We start from the raw sequence: 13,307 nt of genomic DNA, 5'->3' as shown, positions 1-13,307 counted from the left end.
TCTTTCATATATAGCAAAAAGACTCCTCCCGGCAACAGAAACCATCAGGTTTTAACAGCCTGGGATTTGTGATGGTGGTTTTTGTTTTTGTTCTTGTTTTGTTTTGTTTTTGTTTTTTTCATAAAGCAGAGGCTGCTTAACACGGCCAGAGTCATTTACTCGAGGAACCCTGATGCTTTGAAAAAAGAAAAAAGGCAAGTTCAGTTTACAGGGTATTGATGATTAAACATGGTTAGGTGAAATTGGTTACCACTCAGCTCCACTGTGCAGCTGCCACAGCAGTGGCTATAAAAAATCATTACTGCCTGGCCAACCTTGAGGCCAGCTCTGCCTCAAGCCTTGGTTTTTAAGACTCCAGGCTACGCTGTGTTTACGCAAGGGCTCAGAAGCAATTCCTTCCTACATCCTTCCTCTTGCTCAAGGCACCTTCAGTAGCACATGGTATGACTAGAGGGCTCTTCTGGAGACAAATCAGGGTAAAACAAAGCGAGTGACAGCTCATCTCCCTGCCTGACCCCTGTCAATTCCCAAAGCTCAGTGCCAAAGTTGCAAATCCAAACTGCAGAGACCTGCTAGGGCCAACACACAGAGCAATTACTCAAAAGAAACACACCAAGAAAAAGGCAATGAATGACAACAGGAACCTAATAAGGAAAAGCACGTTTGCCAATGGATTCATCTTTGCTCATAAACAAGCTGGTTTGTAACTTAATCAGATTGGCTCTAAGGGGGCCAAAAACTACTTGAGGAAGGAGTATCCACGGGTAACAAAGAAGCCCACCAATCGATGTGCTGCCGGATCAGAAAGCCTGCCCAGTTCCCTTCCAGGCTGGTCCTCTTGTGACCTCAGCTCTCACCAGTGGAGGTCAGGTAAACTTTCCTAGGGGAAAGGCAGCTAAACCATCCTTCTGGATTATAAAGGCATAGAGTTATCTGGAGCAAAGAAAGTCCTTGTTATCAGCAACCCATGGCTACACCTTGCCTATCATACAGTCAACCCCAGCCAGCCTCAGCAGGGATATATTCACTTTTGGGAGCACGTGCTACTTCTGACTTGCACCAGCTCTCCACCAAGCGCTACAAATGGAAACATTTCTAAAATACGTCAGTCCGTCTATGACTCAACAAGAACTGGGTAGCTGTTATGACTGTTTTCGCTATGTGCTGACCTCCCAAAAGACAGGTTATGTCTGACTAGCAGCTCCCTGGATTTCTCCTTTGCAGTCTCCTTACCCCAGTTGTGATTAAATCAGCATTTGTGTCTTTACTTGACTCTACACTGGTAAAGATCGTATTCACTGCTTTTTTTTAACCTCCAGTCCTTAACACCATGCTTGGCATATGGTAGACCCAAGAAAACATTTAGTGTAGACAGGTAGGCAGGTAGATAAAAAAGGAACGAAAGATGAAGGAAAGGAGGAAAGGAGGGAAGCTAGAGGGAGGAGAGGGTTGATGTTATTAACTGATGCAAGCTCAGACCAGAGAAGTGGTAGCAGAACTGGGGCAAAAAATGTGGGAACCACCCCAGTTAAATAATACTGCCAAGACAAGCATAATAGGAAGAAGATTCAGAATTTCTTTAACATCTATCTACACAGGCAACAGAGAAATAGATAAACAAATATAAAACACAGGAGGCCCTGCTGTAAACCCAGGGCAGGCTCCACCTCCCTTTGACCGTGGGTGGACCCATGGCTGGATAGAAGGAGGCTGCATGGAGATGAATGAGCCTCCCAGCTTAAAGGCCCCTTTTCAGCAGAGAGCCAGACTCAGAGCTACCCCAAGTCCTCACGACAGCCCCATTCACTATATGGCAAGAAAAACTTCCCTTCGCTTACGTCAAATGTAAAGATATGACTGGATGGCTTTATTTTATCTGAGGAAGGGCTGTAATCCTGGCACCTTGTTCTGGGAGGAAGCAGACAGTGAACACACACAGGCTGTGGAGGGTGTGGGTGGCTGCTGGAACCACTCCTACATTCCTCCGTAAGCTAAAGATGGTCGAGGGTAGAAACCACCCCTTTGATTATGCAGCAAGCTGAACTTGGCCTCAAGGAGGCTCTGTTGTCAAGTTACAATAGGCATAAATTCTTCCCCATGCAGGGTCAGAGGAGGGTAGCAACACTCTAAAGGGTAAGAAAATAAGCCCACTTGCTGATTCCCCCCTAACAGTCCAGCGAGGCGGAGGGTCCCACGGTGCAATCGCCAGGGGATGCTTTCAGCTGGGTGTGAAAAGGAAAGTGCCCACATTCTCATCACTAAGCCTTGCTCAGCACTGAGGAAACTAAAAGGGTTCCAGAAATGTTAATAAGCATAGTGGCTGTCTCTCCACAAAAATTTTCCCTTTTCCTACAATGAATTTTCCACTGAAAATGTAAGAGGGTGCATTCTGCTCCCCTATTTCAAAGGGGTGACAGGAAGCCAGGAGGAGACAAATGCTAGAAATCACTTTCATCTGTGCACCTGCCAAGGCTGGAGGGAAGACATTCAGCTCTACTCCCAGAGTGGTGGCGGACCCATCCAAGGTTCTGACAGCCAGTTAATGACAAAACAAAAAAACAATCCTGCTACTAATAACAATAGCCAGCATTCATAAGCCACTTAATATATGGAGCAGACACCATGGTGAATGCTTTACACACCGGGGATCTTTGCACCTTTCTCATTCAAGCCTCAGCTTCACACCACCCTCTTAGGGAGACCCTTCCTGACCCCTCTAGCTGATAAGGCCACCCTTATGGCCACCTCCCTCTCTATATACCCTTCCCATTTTATCTTCTCTGCAGCATCTCACACCAACTGCTTTATTAGCTGCATATTCAGCCTGTTCTTGTAGGACCCAGGGAGCTAAGAATGGTTGTCATATTGTTTGAGGGTTGTTAAGAAAAAAAAAAAGAAAATCTCTAAACACAGCTCCTGTAAGAGTGTCTGCTTGAGGAAGTTGAAGGATACACTGAGCCAGTGCACAGACAGTATTGCATAATGCTTAGGAACATGGCTTTAAGTCCAGGCTAAAGCCACTCTCTAGCTGTGTGACCCTGGGCAAGTTACATAACCTCTCTGTGCACCAGTTTTCTCATTCATCTAGTAGAGAAATATTAGTACCTGCCTCAGAGGTCCTGGTGAGGATTACATGTCAGGTGCTCAAGAATACGCCTGGGCCAGGGGGTAACTGCTCAATAATTGTCAGTCTTTTTTAACCCAGAGTGAGTGTTCTATAAGTACAAACTTCTTTTCTTCCTTTCTTTTTCAGAGCAAACTTGAATTTCTCCTGGCTCCCCAAGGGACAGTCAGTGGAGGTCTTAGGGACATGTTTCCAAAGTACATAAAGGACAAGAGCATCTCCATCCTGGGTCTTTACATTACAACCTCACCTGAAATCAGGAAGATCAGATCAGCTGGTCACACACCATTATCAGCAGGGCTCCTGAGTCCAAATCAGACAGGAGGATGAACACTTTGAACCCAAAAAGCAATCCCAGGACCATTTCTCCACCTGCTCCCACACTGTCTCCTTTGACCATTCAGCTGAACAGGGCACAAATATGTTCCTACTTAAAATCAAAAGTCAGCCTCAAGATAGATATTCACACTTCAGCCTATATGAAATGTGGCTGTTCATCCACTTGTTCTTTTTGAAAACCTACCATGTACCAGGCTACACAGGAGGGAGCCAGCGCGACTGCTCCAGCCCTCAAGGTGGGAGGTGGGGTGGGGAGGGTACGGGCAATAAGCAAAACTCACACCAGTAATTACATAATTACCCTCATGGCCAGGGCTACCAAAGAAATGCACAGACATGCCCGGCATTGCAGAGGAAAACTCCTCTCCAGTTTTCCTCAATTCTCACATCTACAAAGAAACACAGAGGTAAGGAAGGCCAGTAGGAAGAGATTACCAAACGCCTGAAATCACACACCCTCCGCCCCCAGAAATCCCATTTGTTCCCGCACAAGTCAGAGAGCCCGCAAGGAGGAGGGAACTCAGGTGTTTGAGCCCGACTCACAGTATAGCCACGTTCATAAATGTTCCCAAGTCTAGACAGCACTGTGTGCCTTATAAAACGGTCTGCTTTTAAATAAGGTTTAATGTTGAAACCTTCTGCAGCAGCAGGTTTGGTGGAGAACCTGTGAATATTGCCCTGTAGTGCTTGCCTGTTTCAGAAGCAAACTCAGCCCAGATAGTTCTGTTACATGCAACAGGCACAGCCTCCTCTTGAGGGATGGAGGGTTTCCTTTTCTGAATAATCACCAAAAACCACCTGCTCTGCGGCCTGCTGGGCATCCTCTCCCACATTCGCTGCTGTGGGTGTTCAGAGCTTGGTGACCTAGGAAGGGCTGGGGGATGCAGAGTGGAAGAGTAAATGCTCAGACTGTCATCGGCTGGGTAACCTCAGGCAAGCCCAAACTTCCCAGGTCACAGTTTCCTCACCTGTAAAATGGGGTTAGAAAATCCTGTTTCTTGGGGTTGTTGTGAGGAGTGGAAACTAGGTAAGTAAAGGCCCCAGCACACAGTAAACACTGAATGGCAGTGATAATAAACCACATTTAGGGGGTAATGAGCCCACAGCAAATCATATCATAGGTCTCTCAGCTCCCCTCCACCCCTACACATATCCTCCCCCTCCCTACATTTGCACAGTGGCAAAAGCAGGTTAAAATTAATATCTGGCCAGCCCCAGATGTGTCCTGCTGTCTTATCGAGAGGATGCCTATGTAGTGTAGGATCAGCTGGGGGCGTGGCAGAGAGTCTGGGCAGGTTGTATGTTGTCGAGGCTCTAACCAAGAGAATCCCTGCCTTCCTCCTTTTGCAACCATCTCCCTGCGTGCTCATTCATTGATATAAGCTGGCCTTCAAGGAGTATTCTTGAAATGCCTCTCAAACAGGAGTCACCTGTGCATCTTGTAAAAGTGCAGATTCTGAATCCATAGGTCTGGGGATCCAGCCTGGGATTCTGCATTTCCAGCAAGGTCCCAGGTGATGCCAGCCCCAGGGACCACACTAAGCCAGGTCTTAGTGCTTTGTCTTTGACCCTGATGTCTCAATATTTTTTAATCAATGGCAATGTTCTTAATAATAACAATAACTACTATTTCTTAGGTGTTAACCACGTGCCAGTGGACCTTCTCATTTAAGCCTTCCTACAATCCCATTTTGCAGATGAGAACATTGAAGCCAGGAAAGATAAATATTTCCCAAAGTTACATAGTTTGTTTAAAAAAAAAAAAAAGTGGAGCTAGAATTTGAGCCCAGAGGCTGCTGACTTTTAAGGCTATGAATAAAGTCGGGATGAATAGAAAACATCACAGGGAACAGAATCTCCTGTAGGGTCGGAAAGGGTCCCTAAAGCCTAGTGAGGTGGACCCCCCTCCAAGCAGGTGAAGTTTTACAGGGTCATATGTGAGGTCCCAAAAGGAGGGACTGGAGGGCTGAGCAGCAGGGAAGAAACACAGTCATAAATATGGCATTAGCATCGCTTAGTGAGAACAAGTTTGCATCCTAATCCCAGCAACACGAGCTGGCAACTTCCCTGCCATTCACAAGGTGTGATCTCATACCCAGGCACGTTCCACAGGAGCTGCAGGGCACGAAGTCAGAGGCAGCACAGGGGATCTCTTCTTACCTAGGAGCCCAAAGGCCACCTGCAGCAGGAGCGGGCAGCCAAGCCCAGCTGGAAGCTAGGGTAAAGGGCTCCTGCTCCTGCCTGGGAGATAGACAGAGTGTGGGGCAGGGCACAGCCCCACCGAGGCCACACCGGTCCAAAGCTCCCAGGATCACCAAGTGGCTTTCACTCAGAAAGGCTCTGCCCAACGACAGTCACCACGGTGATGTCACCCATCTTGCAAACAAAGCCCCTAATTAAATGACCCCCGGCTCTTTATGGAGGGGCCTGGCCAACTCAGAACAACACTCCAGCAAGTTGCCATGATGCAACGGGCCCCATGGGAACCAAGCCAGCTCTGCCTGGGGCCCATGGGCCTCTTCTTCCCTTCCTCTTTGGCTTGTTGGTTCATGTCCTACATGAATGTATTTCAGAAGGAAATGGATTGGAAGCCAAGAGTTGTATCAGCAGGCTCTGAGGCGAGGCACTGAAGTCAGGGAGCGCGGCACGTGTAGCTAGGAGCTTTTCCTTCAAAGAGTGGCATCCCCTCACTAGCCCCCATCAGCCCTTTAATCTTATCAGAGGTTCTGAAAATTTAATCCTCTGTAACTTGGTTCTCAAACCTCTATTTCTCAAAATTCTCCATTAAAGAGATGAGGATTCCTGTGATGATATCGATTTCTCTCCTGCCATGAAAAATGCATTCTATTTTCAGAACATAAACAACAAAGCAGATTGGTGCTTGACTGGGCCTGGGCCAGCTCAGGAGGGCCTCAGAGGGCCGGGACAATTTTATCTACAGGGACAGTCATTCCTTGGTCTCTAAGACTCAGCCCTACACCTCTCCCCTTCAAAGACTGAGCTAAGAATGTCATTATTGCAAGTGGTGATGCCACAAGGGAAGTGGAATTAATGACTAAGAAATCGTAGGCAGATTTACACTCCCTGTCAAGGTTTGTAAACATAAGATACAAACCGTGGCTGACCAGGCAAGAACCAAAGAAACAGCAAAAAGGCCACCGGAAAGTTCGTGCTGAGTGGGCATGCCAAAAGGGAGCCACCAACTAGCCCGAAAAGGACAGTCAGAGACTCCAGAGCACTATCTGTCCAAGGGTGGTGAGCAGATCCCCTGCCTCCGATTTCCTGGTAAGGGGGAAAGGGGAAACATTGCTAAAATGCAGATTCCTGGGCCCACCCCAGAATTAGTGAATGAAGGTGGCGGTGTCCAGGGTAGGGGGCAGACCTGGTATCAGCATTCTTTACAACCTCCCAGGTGATTCTGCTGCACTCTGAGGTTTGAGGGCAGTCACCTTAAAGCAGGGTAAATGTGGCCCTGACGACATCTATTATTCTATAGCTTAAACAGGAAGCAGTTATATTACACACTAGATGACTGATGAAAATTAATGAAACTTCCATTTATACAGAGGGGAATTAAACACAGGCTTCCTTGAGGGGGCTCAGTGACTTGAATTAATTCACCCCTGGTAAATGGAAAGTTTGCTTCCAACGGGTATCTCCCTAGTCCCAGCCCAAGGCAGGCCAGTGGATGAAGTGAGGCCAGGGAAACTGGGTGCGGGTGGGTTACTTCACAGTCTACACACACAACCCAGAGCATGAGAAAGCCTCTGGTAACACAAGACACGCTAACACAGGCAATATCAGATTCAAAGAAAGACTGAAAATGCCAGGCTGTTTAGCTGAGACTGGAGTTGCCAAGCAGCTGTTTATTTTTGGACTTTCATGTCTCTGAAGCCAAATGCAACACCAAATCAGAATTCTAAAGTGCAACTGTTTTTCTTCCAGGTTACAATTGCCCTGGGGAGGGAGGGAAAGGGCTGGGCCAGAGGGCTGAGGTTGCTTACAACTTGGACAGCCTCAACCGGTAGCATCTGATCACTCTGACACTGTTTATAACAAGGCTTGGATAAGCTTAAGGTTCTGCAACTTTTATTTATCAACCTCCAAACCCAGAAGAACCCAAGCCAGTACTGCTAAGAAATCCAGCATCTGCACCTTGGGCTCGTCGTCAGTCACACCAACTCAGCCGAGGCGACTCCTATAAGCAGAGGGACTCGGATGATTACGCCACTGGCTCAGTTTCCTCACCTGCAAATGAGGATGATGATGGTACCAACCTCACAAGGTTGCTGTGGCAACATGGCAGATTGTGTATATGATGGATGGCAGAGAAGGCAAATAGTACCTATGGCAGAAGCCAAAATGAGCACTGTTATCATCCGTGGATGTTAGAGCTGTAAGGACTTCGAATGTTCTACGCCAATCTCCTCATGTTACAGATGAGGAAACTGAGTCCCAGGGAGGTTAAAGTACATAGAGACCCCAAGTTCATGAAGTTATCGGTAGCACTGGAATTGCAACAAGAGAGTCCTGATTCTCACTCCAGGAGGGATAAACACTCTGAGCAAGGGGTCCTTCCTAACCACATACTAAGCCACAGTGAGCAGCAGGGCTGAAACTGCCACAAACAAATTCAACATTTACATGGGAGGCTAGCCCCAGTCACAGCCAAGTTCCCAGAACTGTTGCATCATTAATAAACCCAGATGGGAGTGGCAGATACTCTTCAGGGTGCTGACAAATCATGACTTGTGTTGCAGCGTGGTGCATTTCACCTCCAACTATTGTCTGTCTTCACATAGCTATTCCAGAGACGCTGTTTCCAGTTCAATTCTATCCAAACCTTCCTCCAGTTTCTGAAGACTGATATAATATCACCCATGAAGACGCATACTTGGGAAGTTTTCATCCCATTATTTCTTAAGTCATTGCAAACATTGCTTTTAAATAACTTCAGGCCACTACTGAATCACTAACCTTGGGGACAATGAGCTAGGAACACAGAGACCTAAGAAGCAAAATTAGTTTTCCAAAGGGAAAGGAAATTAGTCAGTTGAGTTTAGCTGATCCAGGTGAGCAGAACCAAAAAAACTTTTCTTCATTTCTTAATATGGTAAAATATAACAAGCAAAAAAGAGGCATGATTTTCTATCTTATTTCATATTTTAATCATGAATGGTTTTATAAAAAAGTGAAAGAGAAGATTCTGCAGAAGTTATTTTTATCCAGACAGAATCTCTTCTGTATAGAAAAGTGATTTATAGCAATCAGGATGTACAAGACCTATTGGATAGGGTGGGAGCAACGGTGCAGGCTGCAGTCTGTCCCCCAAAGCCTCTGGAGAGCACTCAGGAGCCCCTGAGGCCTCTCTCATTATCTCCTCACAAGCATCTTTTTCTTCCAAGAGAAGCTCTCATTGTCCATTATTCCTAGAGTTAACAGGCTGGTCCCTGCTCACTAGCCCATTGCAAGATTCGTCGGGAGGCCTGTCATCTCCCTCATTAGTGCTCCACAAGCCTGCCTGCTGGGATGCTCTTGCTCATTGCAAATGCACAGCCCCAATAAACCGCAGGCTGAGCTCAGAGGAGTGTGCTCGACCCCAGATGATCATTTCCTGCCGTCCCATCATGGGGATGAGCTTCGCCTAGTACTCAACTCTCAGTTCCTACCCTCCAGAAGGCTGGGGCAGGGGTCTGTGGTCACCTCAGAGACCCAAGTTGTGCCCTGGGTTGGGAAGTGTGCTCATGCCCCTAGACATGCACCTGCCATTTTCTTTGCCAGGATCCTCCACACCCTGTCCTTGCCATTAACATTTTCAGTTGACCAACTCCTCTGCATCCATCTGCTGCAGACATGGCCCATCCCCTGCAATGACCCCTTTGTAGGTATGGGTCCCCTTTTATAACCTCGGTCACCATTGCTCATAAGCTTCATTCACACGAAAACCATTTGTGTTTTATGCACCATGGCATCTCCCGTACCGAGCATGCACCGAATATATAGTATATACAAAAAAGCTGGAGCCCAAGTATTAAGAAGGACCCTTGACAAACAGAAAACCATGGTGGGACATCTGATCATTCCGGTCAACCTAAACCCCAGCCACCTGCCCCTGAGCCTTCTTTTACTTGCTCACCTTTCAAATGTGGAATCCCTTCTTGTCCCAAAATCACTGAGCCTGAACGTCCTCATCTTCCAAATGGAGATAATAACAGTGCCCACTCCAGAGGGGCTGGGGGTGATTCACAATCACAGCTAGCAATCATAATAATTACCAGTTATCAAGCCCTCACTATGTGCCAGGCCCTCAGTACCTTTCTGTTAAGCCTCTCAACCTCTCACTCATTAAATTCTCACAAAAACATTATTATTTCTGCCTTCTCAATGAATATAACCTGAGTCTGAGGGAAGTTAAGTAACATGCCCTAAGGCACATAAATAAATAGGGGATCTGGGTCTCCAAACGCCAAAAGACCGTACTCTTAACCTCTGAAGCACACTGACAAAGTAATCAGCACAGTGCCTGGCACATTACTATCATCCCCAGCCCCTCTGGTGTTACATAAATATGAGCTGAATCAGAACCTCTGGACACGAAGGCCCCATCAAGGCCACACTGCCTTGTCTCCACCTGAAGTCCTTTTGTTAGCTAATATTTAAATCACTTCCATCTTCAAAAGCACACCTATCAATCAGTGTTCCTGCTGCTTTCTGTGGGACCAGGTGGGCAAAAGGCAGAATTGTATGGGAGGGGCTGGGAGGCATGTCCCTAAAACGATGTGGGAATGAGTCAACCCCACAGCAAGCAATTTTGGAAACTCTGTTCTGGATAAGGCATTGATCCAGTCCTAGAGAACATGACCTAGACCTACCCTTCAAGTTGCCTACCATCCAATGGGAGAGGCCAGTAGCCACAGGGGGTCCTCCCCACCCAGCCCCTATTCACCCTCCTTTTGGTAGGAACACGCTGACTTCACTGTGAGGACTATCCCTACCTCCCAGATGCCTTTCGAAAGAGACCAAGATACTTCACCCTCTCCCATGCCAACAGGCAGGCATATGACTCTAGAGCTGGCCCTGGAGATGCTCTTTCTAAGGTTTCAAGAACCGTCCCAGCAAAGTGCTCTTTTGGGAGCCCACCGGCACTTGATGTGTATACACAGAGATAGGGCCTCCTGAGAAGTCATTCCATGCATGGCTCCCTCATTTCTATCCCTGTGTCTTTCTCACGCTCCTAAATAAGAATCAATTCAAACCAGAAAACCGAGTCTCACTTTGCTCAGCTATTCATTTTCCTGTTTCCAGAAAGAGCCAAGGCATTGTCGCTGCTGCCTCTTTCTCATACTGTGTGCCTTACACTCAGTCATCTCCTCCATAAAGTGGGCCTATTTCACTTGACCGTGCTAGTTGAAATGCAGTCTTCAGGACCCACGTAGATGTCATTTTTATAATAACTTCCTCAAACACTACAAAATGCAATATTAAATTATTGTGGAGCTTTGTCCCGTTTCGGGGCAGGGTTTCATTAAGGATAACACTGACCTACTTTGCACAAAGGTGCAGGAAGTGCAGCCACATTCTCTGCCAAAGAATGTTCACACCTACAAAATATTTACCTGTCACTGTCCATGCTACATAATGACAGTCAGTATATAGTCTAACAAAAGGGAAGGTCATTCATTGCCAATGCCCCAGACATAGCAAGCAGAGACTGCAAGCCAGGAACTGCCGTGTTCCCCTCTGTGTCCTCAATATCTAGGAAAGGATCTGGCTCTATAGTAGTAGAATTCCAATAAATATTTGTTGAGCTTAATTTTAACAAAAACGATGACTATCATAAGTCTTAATTTGTATAATTATTCCTTTCTTACACATCCACCCACTACCACCAACCTGGCCCAATATCTACAAGTTGCTGAAGTCGACCAATCTACCCAGATTCCACTCTGGTCCAAGTTGCCTCTGTACTTGTGGCTAAGACCACAGATCCATGGAGGCAATGCCATGTTGCATGAATGACCTCCCACCGTAGATATGATGTCATCCCACTTTGTTTTATTCCCCCTACCACCACCCCATAAGACAGGCTAGAAATTTTGCAGGAGAGGAAAACAGAAACCAAAAAGAACTCCCCAAGTTTCCACAGGTCATGAAGGCCCCACCCAAGTTTCAACCCAGGTACTTAGATCCGATGGCCAATGCTGCTTCCACTGGACCACACCTGTTTCCACATTTGTCAAATCTATGGAAATGTGTGCTAAAGAAGAAAATACTCTTAGCCCTGGCATTGTGATGCTTCCTTTCTCTGGAGTGTAAAGCCTTGGCAGGGAAACTAGCTCAGATAGCAGATTGCTCAAATGTCATGGAAGGTCTGGTCGGAGAGCTAATCAGAACAATTTGAATGTGCGGCTAAGCAAGGACACTCCTTCCTGGATCACGCGTTGCTTTGATGGCAATACTTTATAAGAACCATTCCCTTACAACAAAACTGTCAAATCCAGCAACCACAGGCCAGAAACATCCCCGCGGAATCCCGCCAAGCTGCTTTCTGATGTACTGTACACACAAATACCAATATTCCCCAGATGTTCTCCATGTAAAACATTTGGTTTGAGACACTGCTCTTCTTTCCCAAAAACTTTTACATTTGTTTAATGGACTCATACAGTTCAGCTAAAATATCCTGGAGCAGACATCTGAAGCCAGCCTGGCTCTAATGTGAGCATCCCATCTGTGGAAAAGACGAACAAGTAAATAAGACCGTCCTTCCCAAGATTTATGCTCCTTGCATCTTTAAGCAGGTCATAAAATGTAAGCTATGTAAGGATAATAATGCAAGTTTGCTTTCAAGTGTGTTTCTGAGTCCATCTCAGTATTAATCTAAGACCGATGTTCCAACAGAGACTGGGTCTCACATGCTAATGAGGGGACTAAATTCTACTTCTTACTCCCTCAAAAAAGAAGTCTAAAAATCTGTCACCTGAGCAACATAGATGATTGAGATAAAGGTAGGTTTTTCCTGGTTTTAATTATCCAAATATAGCAATAGCTTCTTTATGCCAAAACCACTATCCCTTAACCTGTAGTGTAAAACACAAGTAAGAGGTAGCAAAATAGGAAATGCACTTGACCTTGAGTCAAGAGACCCAGTTCAGCCACATCCTAACTGAGTGACTCCAATCAGCCCTATTTACCCCAAGGCAGTTCATCCTGTTACCCAGAAAACACAACTTCATGCCTGGAGTGCTATTCAGCCCTGAAGACTTTGGGGAAGGGAAATAAGCCCTTAGAAATGCCACTCAAAGAAATGCCATGGATTCCATGCACAGAGCCCCTGCAGATGGTCACCCATAGCTTTCCCACTAACACATTTACAAGGAAAGCTTAGCCACAGAAAATCTGTAGGGAAGCTGGAAAAAATGGTATTAGAAAGCTGAGAGACACAGCCTCACTGACAGAAGCAAGACATGACAACTCACTTTCCCCTTAATCTTTAACTTTTCTGTATCTGGTGAGTTTTCAGTATTGAGCATGCACTATTTTTGCTAAGGGAAAAGAAGAATTTTATTTTTTAAAAAGGTCACAAAGAGGAATGAAAGTTAATGAGGGAGATGACAGACACAAACTATAAATAGTAGACATGAGAACTCCAAAACACAGTACAGAGGACCATCGAGGAGAATTTTCTCAAACTCATCAAGAAAAGGTTTTAATTACCTTCAAGGAGCTTTGTTTTAAGAAGCCAAGAAAGTGTGCATCCCGATGAGAAAGATTTCCTAAAGAAATGCCTGCAATGTTTAAGAGGATTGGCTCCTAAATGGGTGAGCTTCAATTGTCTGGAAAA

The 13,307-nt window shown here is 46.1% G+C and overlaps 1 protein-coding gene across 1 annotated transcript in view; it reads right to left on the bottom strand.

Moving 5' to 3' along the window:
- The window catches only part of NUAK1 (NUAK family kinase 1), a 77,770-nt gene that overhangs the window by 44,082 nt on the left and 20,381 nt on the right, over positions 1 to 13,307 (bottom strand). The window lies entirely within an intron of this gene.

Source organism: Trachypithecus francoisi, unplaced genomic scaffold (assembly GCF_009764315.1).
Source record: "Trachypithecus francoisi isolate TF-2019V2 unplaced genomic scaffold, Tfra_2.0 Lachesis_group11, whole genome shotgun sequence".
NCBI lineage: Eukaryota > Metazoa > Chordata > Mammalia > Primates > Cercopithecidae > Trachypithecus > Trachypithecus francoisi.
This window is presented reverse-complemented; position numbering and strand designations above follow the sequence as displayed.